This window comes from Salvia miltiorrhiza, chromosome 8 (genome assembly GCF_028751815.1).
Source record: "Salvia miltiorrhiza cultivar Shanhuang (shh) chromosome 8, IMPLAD_Smil_shh, whole genome shotgun sequence".
NCBI classification, from domain to species: domain Eukaryota; kingdom Viridiplantae; phylum Streptophyta; class Magnoliopsida; order Lamiales; family Lamiaceae; genus Salvia; species Salvia miltiorrhiza.
In genome coordinates, this window is record NC_080394.1 from 51,076,875 (window position 1) to 51,092,021 (window position 15,147).

Sequence of the window (15,147 nt, forward strand, 5' to 3'; positions counted from 1 at the left end):
TCTCCTAGCAAGTTTGCACTCTCCCATCTTTTGTTCTCAAATCTACTCTCATTACGCATTTTCCAAATAAGCCAAGTAGTACAACACCAAAGAGCCATCAAGAGCTTCTTATTTCTTTTCCGGCCACTCAAACTAGTAAAGAACTGGAAGTGCGATGGTACGTCATGTGGCTGCGCCACACTAACTCCGAGCCATTGAAAGATTGCTTCCCATACCTTTGAGGTCTTTGGACAGTGGATCAACACGTGGTTCGTGGATTCCTGACGATGAAAACAGGCGTTACATCCCACCTCGACTTCACACAGCATCACGTTTCTTCTCAAGAGATTGTCACACGTTGGAATTCTGTTCTTCAAAATTCTCCATGCAGTAAGCTTGACTTTGTTTGGTATAGGAATCTTCCACACCTTCGTACTCGTATCAGTTTCCTCCACCGCCTCCGTAGTCTCATTTGCTTGATCTTTAATAGCTTCATAAGCGGACTTGGTTGTAAAGCCTCTCCCGGTGTCGCCACTCCAAGTCCATCCGTCCTTGTTACCTGCACACAGATTAGTACCAGAAACAAGGCTAAGCAACTCCGAAACTCCTTCCCTCTCTCTCTCAAACAACTCTCTTCTCCACCTTAAATCCCAACACCATCCTGTATCAGTCCATTTCCCAACTTCACAGATTGCAGCTTCTTTATTCGCACTCAACTGAAAAAGTCTAGGAAAAGTAAACTTCAAAGGCTTTTGACCAACCCACCACTGGCTCCAGAATTTAAAGATCTTCCCATCCCCCACCTTTGGCTTCAAATTTTGAACAAACCAAAAATTGCTCGCCCCTCCCGCCGCAGAAACGATCTTCGGCCACCACCCATCTCTAAATCTACCTTTCCCCACGTTTTCCAGACCTGTCTCTCCCCACTCAACCTCACCATAAATAGACCTAACAATTTTAGCCCAAAGAAGGTCCCTTCCAGTAAGGTACCGCCACAACCATTTAACGACTAGTGCCTGATTAAACCACTCAATATTTTTAAGCCCCAAGCCTCCTTCATCTTTTGAAGCACAAAGCACCTTCCACTTCACCCAAGCAATCGCACTTTTACTAGCACCCCCTCCCCACAGAAAATTACCAAGTAAAGCATTTAAAGAACTCACAATTGATTTTGGTAAACAGGTAAAAGAGAGCTGGTAAATCGGTATGGATTGAAGCACAGCCTTCACCAAGGTCACACGGCCCGCGAGAGAGAACTTCCCATTTTTCCACGAATCGATTTTCTTTCTCACCTTCTCAACCAAGTAATTCCAATCAGCAACCTTTTTGCCCTTGCTGCCCACTTTAATACCGAGGTAATTGAAAGGTAAGGAGCCTACATCACATCCCAAAACAGCCGCCATCCTCTCGATCTTACCATCCTCGACCCCAACTCCGAAGAGACAACATTTTTTGAAATTCACGGCAAGCCCTGACAGTAGCTGGAACACTCGGAGAATCCTTTTAACTGCCGCTGCATTTCTTTCATCATCCTCCATCAAGAAGACCGTGTCATCGGCGTATTGGAGGTGCGAAATTGAAATGTAATCGTTTCCCACCTTTACCGGCTGAATCAGCTCCTTCTCAACAGCTCTCGTGATCAAAGAGTGGAGCCCCTCCGCTGCAATAAGGAAGAGAAACGGGGAAAGCGGATCCCCCTGCCATAATCCTCTTTCTAAACACACCTCACCAGATGGAGATCCATTCACCAGAATATTCGTCGTAATCCGAGGAGACACAACCTCGGATCCATTTTCTCCACAATGGCTCAAAACCCATTCTTTCAAGCATTAAATCCAAGAAATCCCACTCGACGGAGTCGTAGGCTTTCGCGAAATCCACCTTGAAGATAATCCTCCCATTTCTCTTCTTAGAAGCCTCCGCGATTGCTTCATTTAGAATCACTACCCCATCAAGGATGTAACGCCCGCCAATGAAGGCACTCTGATTATTCGAAATAACTGAATCCATAACCTGTTTCATCCTATTCGCCAAAACCTTCGCAATGACTTTGTAGAGGCTACAAATAAGTGAAATAGGCCTAAACTCCTCAAGCGAGCAAGCTCCTTCTTTTTTAGGGATGAGAACGATGAATGAAAAGTTACATCCCCGAGGGATTTTGCCATTGGAGTGAAATTCAGTCATCACCTTTAAAAAATCTTTCTTGATAATCTCCCATGACGCTTTCCAGAACTTGAAGTTAAAGCCATCCGGTCCCAGGCTCTTGTCGCCGTCACAGCTCCAAATGGCCTCTTTAATTTCTGATTCTGAAAATGGTTTGATCAGCTCCGCATTACTTGCTGCAGAAACTTTCCGAGCAGTGAAGTCTCTCGGTATCGTAGGTAGGACGCGCGGCGTCTTCTTGAAGTGATTCTCGAAGAAAGTTTTGACCTTCTCCTTAATGGTCTTTGGATCCTCGATCCAGCAACCCCCAACAGTAAGTCCTGCAATTTCATTCTTCTTTCTTCTCCCAACAATTGCTTTGTGATAAAAACTAGTATTCAGATCGCCCTCCTTGACCCATTTGACTTTCGCCTTTTGTTGGAGAAGACTACATTTTTCTTTGGATTTAAGGATAATCTTTGCACGTAATTCATTTCTCCTGATTGTCTCACTCTCCTCAAGACCAAAGGTGTCATCAAAAATGTCCAGCTCCTGAAGTTCATCCTTAAGCTTTATCAAGTCGTGCTCAATGTTGCCATAAATCCTCAGATTCCACTCTTTCAACGCACACTTCACCAATTTCAATTTCTCTTTGAACACAAAGCAGCTCCATCCTTCAATCTTAGCTTCATCCCAAGTTTTCCTAACCAACTCACAAAAATCTGGGTGGGAGAGCCAAGAGTTGAGGAACCTAAAAGGTTTGGGTCCCCAGTTCTTACTTTTTGTAGTCAGGAAGATCGGACAATGGTCAGACACTGATCTCTGAAGCCCCCTTCCGACTGTGTCCGGCCATTCCTGCATCCATTTCTCGTTGACCAAAAATCTGTCTAGTTTGCTCTTGCATCCTCCACCAGGTTGATACCACGTAAACTTTCTCCCCTGTGTTCTGATTTCCAGCAGATTACATTGCCGAATGAAAGCATCAAAAGACCTTGCATCTGCTTGGTTAAAGACAGCACCTTTCCCCACCCTTTCTCCCGGATCACGCACTGCATTGAAGTCGCCAAGAAAACACAGGCAAGAGTCTTTGTTTTGAAGAGCAATGAGCTGTAAAGAATCCCACAAAGACTCCTTCTCGGTGGTTCCCATGGGCGCATACACATTAACAAAACAACATTGCAGGCCTCCTTGTAGCCAAATCCCATTAACAATAACAGCCCCCGCCACATTCCATTTACTAGTTGCCACAAACTTATCCTTGTTCCAAACCGATAGGATTCCACCCGATCTGCCTTCTGACTCCCTCACAGCCCAATCAATATTACTCGCCCCCCACCACTTATCACACATCGAGGAACAGAAGATTTCCATTTTGGTTTCCTGAACAAAACATAAATCTAAAGCATTTTTCCTAACCAATTCTCCGATGTCACTCTGTTTAATGGAACTCCCCAAGCCTCTAATGTTGTAGGATAAAAGATTCATTAAAAACCTGTTTCGATGTCACCCACGACCTTCGGATCTCTTGCCTTCGCTCTTTGCTCCTTCAATTGCTCTATCATGACCGCGTCTTGATAATTGCTCGACAAACCCAACTTCTTGGCAAAGAGCCACGTTCTTGTATCTTCATCTCCCTCCGAAATCTCCCTATCCGCCTCAGTAGATCTCGTTCTTGCCCATCTCACCCTCTGATTCAATATCAGCAATGAAATTGCCCCAAACTTGATAGTGATTTTCGGTGTCTTTTGATTTCTGAGTTTTCTTCCTCGAACCTCCTCCTCGTCTGTTCGCCGTTCCCTTCTTAGAAAAAACCCCAGAAATGAGAGAATCTGGTACCCTCGAGGGATCGCACTCCTCTCCCTCAAGTTCATTTTGAAAATCCTTCTCTTTCTCGTTTCTACTCCCTTCGCTGATCTCTCTACCACAAATCTCAGTCTCAATGGAAGGCGATTTATCAATCCCTTCTTCGGAGGAAACCCGCTGAACTTGACTCCCTTTATCTGGGCCAGAGAAATGAGGGAACGGGCCATTTTTTTCCACAACCTTCCTTGGGCTTTCTTTAAGTTGGAAAGACTCCTCCAAGGCGCCATCCTTAGTTAGCGGCCCAACTTGATTTAGAGCCCAATAAAGGTTATCCTCTTCTGGGCCTCTCTTTCCGCACAACCTTCCCGATCCTGACCCCACGTCACCATTTCCTTGTGTCGACACCTCTACAAAATTCGAGAAAATGGGCGGTTCCATCGGGTACTGTAGCGTCGCTTTGTCATCATATTTCCTCTCGACATCAGTGAAACCGCCGCTCTTCCTCTCGAGTTCCGAGGCGCCGTTTTTTTTAGTAACCGAATCGTTTCCATCGCCGTCCTCTGTTTTCGACTCGACGATGGAAGCCTTCGCCGGAGACAGTGAGATATCTTGTAAAGAACATTCTGAGTCAGCATCTTCGTCCACAGACCACTCCTCCTCCTCCGGGGAAACGAAATTATCGGGCATTTCTGCCACCCGGATTTGGAACGAAGCACCATCGATCTTACATTTCAAAATGTTTCCGATGGAGTTGAACCCAGTAGACATCTGTATAAAAGCCACGTCCAGCCTCTCTTTCGTTCTTGTTTTTTCTTCAATTTTCAGAAGCAACCCGAACCTCGCACTTGCCGTACAGAAGAAACGGGAATTCCATGCATGTAGCGGGACTCCGGTCCATTTGGTCCAGACAACTCTTTGATAGTTGATATCAACAGATTTCCAAGGCCTCCACCACTGCAGCCAAAAGTCTCTCCATTCGTTGAGCTTATTGAGATTTTCCTCGGTCGTCTGCTCGTTGATGCTTTGGATTAGGACCATGTTGCCACCGAGGGAGTTCAGCTTAATACATCCTGCGCATTCACTATTTATTTCCTCTCGAACTTCCTCCCAGAGAAACTCAGATTTAATGAAACCTGTAAAAGCCCCATTAAGCCAAACCAAGTCTTCTTCCGTCGTCTGAAACTGTAAGGTTTCGTCATCAAGTTCTTTATCATCTTTAGCACCTGTCAGAGCTTCCTTAAACGAGACACCTGCGTGCCTGTTATTCCCCTTCATGGTGCATGGCTGTACCTGTTCCGACTTCTTTTCTTTGACGCTATTCTGCTCATTCCTTCTCTTCTCATCATCCCTTTCGAATTTAGGCTTATAAACTCTAACCTTATAACTGCCAATCCAAAGTTTGTTCAAGTCCTCCAGTAAAGTCTCAGACCTCTCCACCTTTTCAAATCGAACAAAGCCGAACGGTCTTCCCCATAGATCTCTCTTCCTTGGGCAGTATACATCCACCGTCTTCGCAACCGTCTCGAACTTCCGTCTGAGAAAATCAAGGCTGTAATCCTCTGGGATGTTGTTAAAGAAAAAGGTTGTAGTGCCTTCACATTCCTTCGGACTCCAATCTCTCCTCCCGTTCAAACTGCTCCGGTTCCAGCTTCTTGCCTCACCATACCAAAATCCAGCTCTCTTGCTATCTGGCTTAGTGTTTCTAAGGTTAGGGTTGTTGAAATGCCTCACCGGTTTCCTCTCGGCATGTTTGGGCCCTCTCCTTCTCACCTCTCTCTACTCTCTCTCGCTCTTTCTAGGCTCCATGGTTTTCTACTAAAAAGTAAATTTTTTTAATCTCTGTTGGAGTAATAACGCAAGAATCCCAAATTAAAAAAAAAAAATCTCATAAATATACAACAATTTAAATTCTTATACAACAATCTCATAAATATTCAATACGTATTTAAAATAAATAAGAATGTAATAAATACAAGTTCAAAAAATTAAAAAGAGCTACTAACAATTGCAATTTATGAACGGTTGGAGAATCCTAATTAATAACGCAAGAATCCCAAATTAAAAAAAAAATCTCATAAATATACAACAATTTAAATTCTAGTTTTATTACAATATTAATAGTTTGAAATATTTAAATTACAACCTTAAATATTTAGACATTTAATTGATATTATCAATAATTAAGGACATTTAAAGTTAACCATATATAGATTGAGCCTTGTGCCCTTCATAAAATTACTTTGGATTTTCTTTTCGTTTGTTTGGGTTTGTATGGTTTATTTGAATTGAACATCTAATTTTCTTATTATTAGCGGCCAGTTGAGAAAAATACAATTATACTCCATTCGTCCATAAAAAATAGAATAGTGCTATTTGGACAAAATTTGTCCGGACACTTTTATACTCATAATACATACAGTTATCTATATATCTATATATTATATAAAAGAGCAGTTTAACGGCTATTTTTTCCCGTCATATTTTAAAATTATAGTTATTTTTTAAATTTCAGTTATTAAAATATATATCCACTTACTTTGACTACATAGTCGGCAATTTTTTAGTTTCCAATTCAAACTTTTGTTATTCTTTTCTTTTCTTTTATCTTATACATTTTCCTTTCTTTCTTTTTGAAAATTACTAATATGAGTAATAATAAAATATTTAATATGCATATCAAATTAAAGACCATAAAATTAGCTTTAATTTGATATATAATAACTGTAAAATAGATTTAATAATAATAATAATAATAATAATAATAATAATAATAATAATAATAATAATAATAAAGACTAGAATAATACTAATACTAATAATAATAATTAATGCTAATTTTATCAAATAATTTTCAATTGTTTAATAACTATAATTATCATAACACTTTATATAAAGTTGAAAATTTAATGTTTTCAAATTTGATTTATTGGATTATTTTATTTTATTTTATTTTATTTTTGAAATATATTTAGTATTTGTTTATATATATATCTATATATATATATATATTTATATTTATTTATTTAAACATATCGTTTAATTTCGATGTTCGTCGTGCATCGCACAGATGGACATACTAGTACTCATAAAAAGTACAGTTATACTCATATAGTGGGCCACTTTTCTCTACTCATAATACAATTAATTATCATTATTAATAGTACTATTTTTTAAATGGGACCCTTCCTCCACTTACAATATACTAAACAATTTTTATTAAAATTCGTATCGTTATCTTTTAGGACTATTTTAAGTGGAAGGAATGAGTAATATAAGGTAAGTATTTATGTCGTTCACCTCTAATTCAAGAATCTAGAATTGTAAAAACTGCAGAAACTGAAATAGATTTATATCATGGTTATCATGTTATTTATGTATAGTAACCATCAACCAATAATGCCAAAATGCATGAATCAGAGACTGGTTTATTTGATTTTTGATATTCGGTAGCCTCTGCAGAATATTAATTGAATTCAATATTCATCAAATATAATAAAATAACGTTGAATGAGATGTAAAAATTTGACTTGTATTCGATTTTTGTTCTGGACTGATCGAAAGATCAACTCTATTTTAAGCTCAATCCAATCAACGATCCAACGTGTATAATATTTAAATAATATACGAAATCAAGATGATTTTTTGACATCAATATATGATTGATTCGAATAAATTCATTAACAGTAACCATTAATTATGTACGCATCTCAATTTTCTTAAATAATTAATTATGGGCCTAGAAGAAGAAGAAAAATGGATGGATGTTTGGTTAAAAACAACTTGCAATTTGACACTATCTTTAAAATGCCGTTAAATGTCACCATCTGTTAATTTGTTGTCTCATTACTCATTAGGGTCGGACATCGTAAAAATGTAGCCTCGATGTACGTATCAACTCCCCAATACTCGAAATAAAATTTAATGGTGTTAATTTTGCAACAAATTAAAAGGTGCAATTTCGTATATTAGTTGACAATCTAATCTATATATCTATATATAATAGGGTTAACTGTAGTTTATGGCCGAAACTTTTGAGCCATTTATAAATATAGTCCAAACTTTAAAAAATATAAAAAAATAGTCTGAACTTTGAATTTATTTGTAAAAATGACTCGAAGTTTAAAAATACAGAAAAATGACATGAACTTTGTAGTCATTTGTAAAAATGGCCTGAACTTTAAAGTCATTTGTAAAAATGATATGAACTTTAAAAAATACAAAAACTGACATGAACTTTGAAGTCATTTGTAAAAATAGCCAAACTTTAAAGTCATTTGTAAAAATAACACGAATTTAAAAAAAAATACAAAAATAATTTAAATTTTAAAAATTTGTAAAAATGGTCTGAATTTTAAAAAATCTAAAATGACTCGATCTTTCATAAATACAAAATCTAAAATGACCTGAAAAGTATGTGAAAAATTTTCTATATGTTGGGAACTTAATGGAATATCATAATCCTTGTTTTGATGATACCAAAATCCATAGACATTAATTGTAATAGACTAGAACTGTTCGAACTCACGTGTTAGAGTTCTTTTTTAGTTTAGTTGCTGTTCTGAAGACTGAAGATTGAAGACTGAAGAACGGAGGACTGAAGACTGAAGACTGAAGTTGCCAACTGAAGTATCAGTTGAAGAATCAGTCATGAACTCATTACTTAATGCGTGTCATGTGGAATCAGCAGACTGATACTAAAGTCAAGTATCAGTTAAACATTCTTCCTCGGACTGAACCTCCAACGTTCAAAGGAAGCCACGTACTCCAAAAGGTACAGCCGCATTAAATGCAGAGATATCAGGATCATCCTTTCTCTGTAGAGGTCATTCCTATTTGGTGACTACTTTATCAGAGACGTCGCATCTCCTGCTATTCAACATAGCCGTTCTCACCAAACAAGGAACCTCGAAGATTGAAGCCTCAGCCCAAATTCAAAATGCTCTCCAACGGAAGAAATCTTGAAGACGTTATCCGCCAACGGATCTATTCAAGACTTCTCCTATAAATAGCGCTCGAGGATCACTTCAATCTTCACCGATTCAACGACATAAGCTGAAACTCTGCCAAAGCTTAACCTCTCCAAAGCTTGAATCGAAGAAGAGAATCTCAAAGCCAAAAATCAGTCACTGCTGATTACATACATTCTCTTAGACCTTAGGCAAACCTCTGTTTATCCAGAGCCTAGGTCAAAACTAACTCCAAAGAACTTGTTCTTTGAAGTTTAGTTGGCAAGATTTCAAACCTCCCTTCGACCGATAGAATCGAGTGTTTGAGTTGAAAAGGAGTTCAGGAAGGTACTCTGACTCCGTGAGATCCTAGTGCCAGTTCGTGCTAGGAGTGAGAAATCCAACAAAGTGTGTTGGTACTGAAGATTGGATCTTCAGTTGATTCGGTTGTGTGCACCCGGCAAGCACACAGATTCGGTTTGCTGTGCACTCATAAGCACAAGCATCAGTTTGCAGTGCACCCGTAAGCACTTGCAGAGTGAAGTTGTTGGTCTGATCAACCGACCGTGGATGTAGGAAGTGTTTTCCGAACCACGTAAAAATCTATGTGTTATTTACAGCTTTCAGTTTTACTTTCCTACTTGTGTTCTTACCTTTGATAAACTAAATACTGATTAATTGCAAAGAGAAACTTAAGACTAACAACGTGCTCAACAAAGGTTATTGCAAAACAAAAGTATTTCCGCTGCGTATGTTATCAGTCTGACTGATCTATCCTCTGATAGTCAGGAAGATTTATAACATCTCTGTTTTTATCAAACTCGACTGAAGCCTTACGTGCATCAGTTAAGCACTTGTGACTTAACTGATAACTCATTACTGAAGAGTCTTTCAGTATCAGTCGTCAACCCTGTTTTGGTCAAAACTCTTTTCAATAAACAGGTGTCTGAGTTTGTGTGTAAAGTTTCGTTTTGATCTCTATCTTGAGATCCTTCTGATTTTAGAAAAATAGCCTATAGGTGTATTCCCCCCTCCCTCATACACCTATTCGAGACCCTCCGAACTTAACAATTGGTATCAGAGTGGGTTGTTCGCAAGAACAATTCTGTTTCTGATTAGGTTCTAATTGAACTAGATCCTTTTTATTAAAGGTCTCGAAAAACTTTCCTCTTTCTAAAAGTGCTTGCTATTTGCCCTATCTGTTGTTATATGTTCTCTCTTTTTGATGGAGACTACCACAGCAGATTATCCTCTCTACCTATGTTTAGTATTGAAAAATACGACATATGAAAGCTTCCTCACCGCACAGCATTGCCGAATGTGGGAAGTCATCACCAACGGACCAATCATCATCACCGAAATTGTCAAAAGAGTTCATGTTGACCCAGCTCGGGATCTATACGATGAGGTCCAGATCAAGTAGAAGGCAAACTTCACCACAGAAGAAAGGAAACAGGATGAGCTAGACAACCTCGCCAAAAGCATCATCTCCGGTATAGTTCCAGACAAGCATGTCACCAAGATCATCAAGTGCAAAGCTGCAAAGGAGATGTGGGACATTCTCGAAAGAATGTGCATCGGATTCGAGGAAATAAAGGAGAACAAGCTGTCCATAGCTTGTCAAAAATTCAACTCCTTCCTCATGCTCAAGAATGAATCTGTCGACGAGATGGAACTCAGATTCAACCAGATCCTGAACGAAGTTCAATCTATCTCGAAGGACAAGTACACTCAACGAGAAATCAACTTGAAGATTCTTCGAGCACTTTCACGAGGAGATTGGCAGATCTATTCAGTTGCTTATCAGAACAAGCCTGGATTCAGTCAGCTCCCGAAAAACAAACTCTTCTCTGATCTCTTGGCAAATAAGTTCGACACCCAGAGAAATCTTGGACTCTAGAAGACTGGAGGATTAGACGAAGATGGTCCATCAACCTCAAGATGAGCGGCACTAAAAGCTTCAGTAAAAGAAAGCAAGAAGCAGACAAAGGAACCAGCGGAACTCAAGCCAGAGGACTTCTTCAGTCAATATGCTTTGCTGACTGAAAGATTCAACAAGATGGAGTCCAAATTCCGCAAGTACAAGAGGTTCCACAAGCAGCACTACAAAGGGAAGGAAATAGAAAGCAACTCCAGATATTCCACTGATCGAAGAGGAGAAAGAAAGTCGGCCGCCTTCGACTTAAAAGATGTGGAATGCTTTAGATGCAAAAAGAAAGGGCACTTTCGAACTGAATGCCCTGAACTGACGCAGTCTGAGCGCAAAGAGCTGAAAGCCAAGAAAGATCGAAAATTTACGAAGAAGAAATCGATGGTTGCTGACGATGCAGGATCTTCCGAAGAAACATCAGAATCATCCGACTTCAATTCTACCAGCTCAGATGATGAGAGCCAAGCCCTGATGGCCAACGAAACCGAAAGCGTGGCCGACAACAACTACGGCAACGGAATGAACGGCTCAGAGGTCAAAAATAGGAAACACAAAAAGAAGGAAGAAGTTAAAGCTTCAATCAGAACATCGTGTCTGGATAGCGGCTGTTCGAAACACATGACGGGCTACAAAGAATATCTAACTCAATACATTGAGAAAGTTGGATCAAAAGTTACATTCGGTGACAACTCAATTAGAGAAACAAAAGGTTATGGTGTGCTCGACATGGGTAACGCCAGTATCAGTAATGTTAGCTTTGTTTCTGGTCTTAAACATAACTTATTGTCTGTGAGTCAATTTTGTGACAGCGGTTTCGCAGTGAAGAAAAAAAATGATGAATTCACTGTCAGAAACAGCCAAAGAAAGGTGGTTCTGAGAGGGATCAAACAAGGAAGTCTCTACGTCGTCTCATGGGAAGACAGCCCTCCTGAAACATGTCTCATCAGCAAAAGCAGCTCAGAGCTCAACTGGCTGTGGCACAGGAGACTCAACCACCTCAACTTCAAAACGATCAACAAACTTGCTAAACATCAATTGGTATAAGGTTTACCTACTATTGTGTTCCAGAAGAAGCAAGAATGTGAAGCATGTCAAAGAGGAAAGCAGACCAGGACGTCATTCAAGTCAAAGGCAGGACACTCCTCTGGAAGAATTCTTCAACTACTTCACATGGATCTGTTTGGCCCAATCTCTCCCAGAAGTTACAACGGAAGGAAGTATACTTTAGTTGTCATGGATGACTACTCACGATATACTTGGGTTATCTTTCTCTACACCAAGAGAGAGACACTGCTGGAATTGCCAAAGCTGCTGAGAAGACTAAGCGTTGAAAAGAAAGTCAACATCATCAGCATCAGATCAGATCGTGGAACTGAATTCCTCAATACCATCATTCGTGACTATTGTGAGGAATAAGGAATCAGTCATCAAACTTCTGCAGCAAGGACTCCTCAACAAAATGGAGTAGCAGAAAGAAGAAACAGGTCTTTGAAGGAAGCAGCAAGGACGATGCTAGCCGAATCAACACTCCATTTGAAGTTTTGGGCCGAAGCAGTCAACAACGCATGTTACACACAAAATCGCTCCTTCTTCACTCAAAGACGTGGAAAAACTCCATACGAGCTATGGAAGAACAGGAAGCCTTCAATCTCATATTTTCATGCTTTCGGTTCTAAGTGTTTCATCCACAACAATGATAAGAGGAGATTAAACACATTTGATAGCAAGGCTGATCCAGGAATTTTTCTTGGATACTCTGGAACTGAACGATCTAGCAAAGTCTATCGAGTGTTTAACTCTCAAACTCTTTGTGTTGAAGAAACACCACATGTTGTTTTTTATGAGTCTACTGATGATTTCAGGAAACAGGAAACTGAAAGAAGTGTTGAGAACACTGAAGTTTCTAGAGCTGAAATAAACGACACCGAACCTTCTACAGTCTTGGTGTGAGGACCAGGAAAAGACAAAGATACTGAAAAGCTTCAGTATCAGAAGATCAGTTAAAGGTATGAAGATCAGACTGGAGTCACAACAGATGGCATCAGTCAAGGGAGAACTCCAGTTGCCGAAGCACGAGTTGAACATACCGAAGCAGCTCCAGTTCAACTCTCCCCTGCTCCAGAGGATGCTCAACGCTTCAGAACCATTCTGACTGAAGAACCTCCACCATCACCAGAAGAGATCAAGAAGTATCGAAGATGGTTTGAACTCCATTCAAATGAGAACATCATTGGAGAACCATCAGACGGTGTAAAGACTCGAAGATCAATGTGCAATCTCGTCTTTGATATCAACCATAATTGCATCAACGAAGATAAGAACTTCAGCTGCTTCTTATCATCAACAGAGCCCAAGGACGTCGAAGAAGCTCTGAAGTCCACTCAATGGGTCATCGCAATGCAAGAAGAACTCAATGAATTCAATCGGAATTCAGTTTGGGAGCTTGTAGATCGACCAGAAGATGCAAAAGTGATTGGTTTGAAATGAATTTTCAAAAACAAGAAAGACGAAGAAGGAAATGTTGTGAGAAACAAGGCAAGGCTTGTAGCAAAAGGTTACAGTCAAGAAGAAGGAATCGACTACGATGAGACTTTTGCCCCAGTTGCCAGATTGGAAGCAGTCAGGCTCTTCTTAGCCTTCGCAGCTCACAAAGGATTCAATGTACACCAAATGGATGTGAAATGCGCATTTCTTAATGGAGTACTCACCGATGAAGTCTACGTGGAACAACCTCCAGGTTTTGAGGTTGCAGGACCAGAAAAGGTGTACAAGCTGAAAAAAGCGCTCTATGGCTGGAAACAAGCTCCAAGAGCATGGTATAATACTCTCTCTAAGTATCTTGTTGAACAAGGATTCAAGAAAGGATCTGTGGACAGAACTTTGTTCACTCTCAAAGAAGGAGAAGATCTTCTACTTGTTCAAATTTATGTCGATGACATAATTTTCGGATCCAAATCCGAACGCATGTGCAAGAAGTTTGCTGATATCATCACTAACAAGTTTCAGATGTCCATGATGGGAGAAATGAATTTCTTTTTGGGACTACAAGTCAAGCAGACCAGCGAAGAAATACTGATCAATCAGTCAAAGTATGCCAAAGAACTGATCGCCAAGTTCGGTATTCAGCACATGAAATCAGTCAAGATCCCAATGAAGACAAACTGGAAAGTTGATCCAGGATCAGAAGGAAAATCTGTATCTTTAACCAAATACAGAGAAATCATTGGATTATTGCTGTATTTGACTGCGAGCAGACCAGACATCGCATATGCAGTCGGGGTTTGTGCAAAATATCAGTCAGATCCAAAGGAAGCTCATATGGATGCTGCAAAACGAATTTTGCGATATCTCAAAGGCACACCCAACTTAGGATTGTGGTACCCAACTGACGATGACTTCAAGCTCACCGGATATTCAGACTCAGATTTTGCAGGATGCAAAATTGATCGCAAATCAACGTCGAGAACTTGTCAATTTCTAGGCAACAAACTCATCTCATGGTTTTCAAAGAAGCAGACTTCAGTCGCCACCTCCACAACTAAAGCTGAATATGTTGCTGCGAGAAGCTGCTGTTCACAACTCCTATGGCTAGTCCAACAACTGAAGGACTATGGGATCGAAGAAAAGGAAGACCCAATCTATTGCGACAGCTCCAGTGCTATTGCAATCTCGCATAATCCAGTTCATCACACCAGAGTCAAGCATACTGCTATTCGACATCACTTCATTCGTGATCATGTTGAAAAGAAGGATATCTCTGTTGAATGGATTTCGACCACAGTTCAGAGAGCAGACTTGCTAACCAAAGCTCTTCCTGAAGAAAGGTTCAACGATCTATGTGGAAGGATCGGCCTCATCAACCCAGAAGAGTGATGCTGTGTTTGAAGATCTCCTCGAACAGTCATGATGACTGGTGGTCAACCAACTGATGCTCTACGACTGCTGACGTGGAAAGAAATGAAGATAAGTCTTCATCTGAAGGAAACTCATCCTGATAAGTCAACCAGTATCAGTGGTATCGACTGACTACAATGATCGGTCGATCAGTAAGTATTTTCAAACTTACTATTTAAAATCAGTTATTTCAGTTATGAGTCTTTTGTCTGTTTTTAAAAGTTTTCTCTAACTGATCAGTTTGTTTCAAAATCTTTAACTGATTGTTGGAAAATGGAATATCCGAGAAGGAAAAGTACTTTTTAAAAGGGAAATCTGTATTTGATTTAACTTGTCCTGATCATTTCTTAAAAATCTTTCCAACCTTTTGCCTCTGAAATAAAAATCTTGAGAATCTCATTGATTTGACAAAATGCAATGATCTTTCTCAACTTTTGAAGCCTCCGTCCTCTG